Below are 272 nucleotides of genomic sequence, written 5' to 3'. Positions count from 1 at the left end.
AGCCGAACGTAGTTCAAGAGTGAACCAAGAGATCGAACTGCTTGTGCGCGTTCGTCTGGTAATCGGGTGCCAGTCATGGAAACAGAGCATGTCGAGAATAATGCCCCTCTAATAAGTCCTCTCTCGTTCCTCTCGCCTAGGACTCCTTATATACTCGCTCCTAGGTCGGTTTACGCTTTTTCTTCTTCTGCCCTTAAGCCGTCATAACTTAAAAATGGAGATATTCTGTTTTTCCCGATCTTTCTAATTATCTTCGAATACTTCATATTTAT

The sequence above is a fragment of the Brassica oleracea genome, chromosome C4 (genome assembly GCF_000695525.1).
Source record: "Brassica oleracea var. oleracea cultivar TO1000 chromosome C4, BOL, whole genome shotgun sequence".
In the NCBI taxonomy this organism is placed as follows: Eukaryota; Viridiplantae; Streptophyta; class Magnoliopsida; order Brassicales; family Brassicaceae; genus Brassica; species Brassica oleracea.
This window is presented reverse-complemented; position numbering follows the sequence as displayed.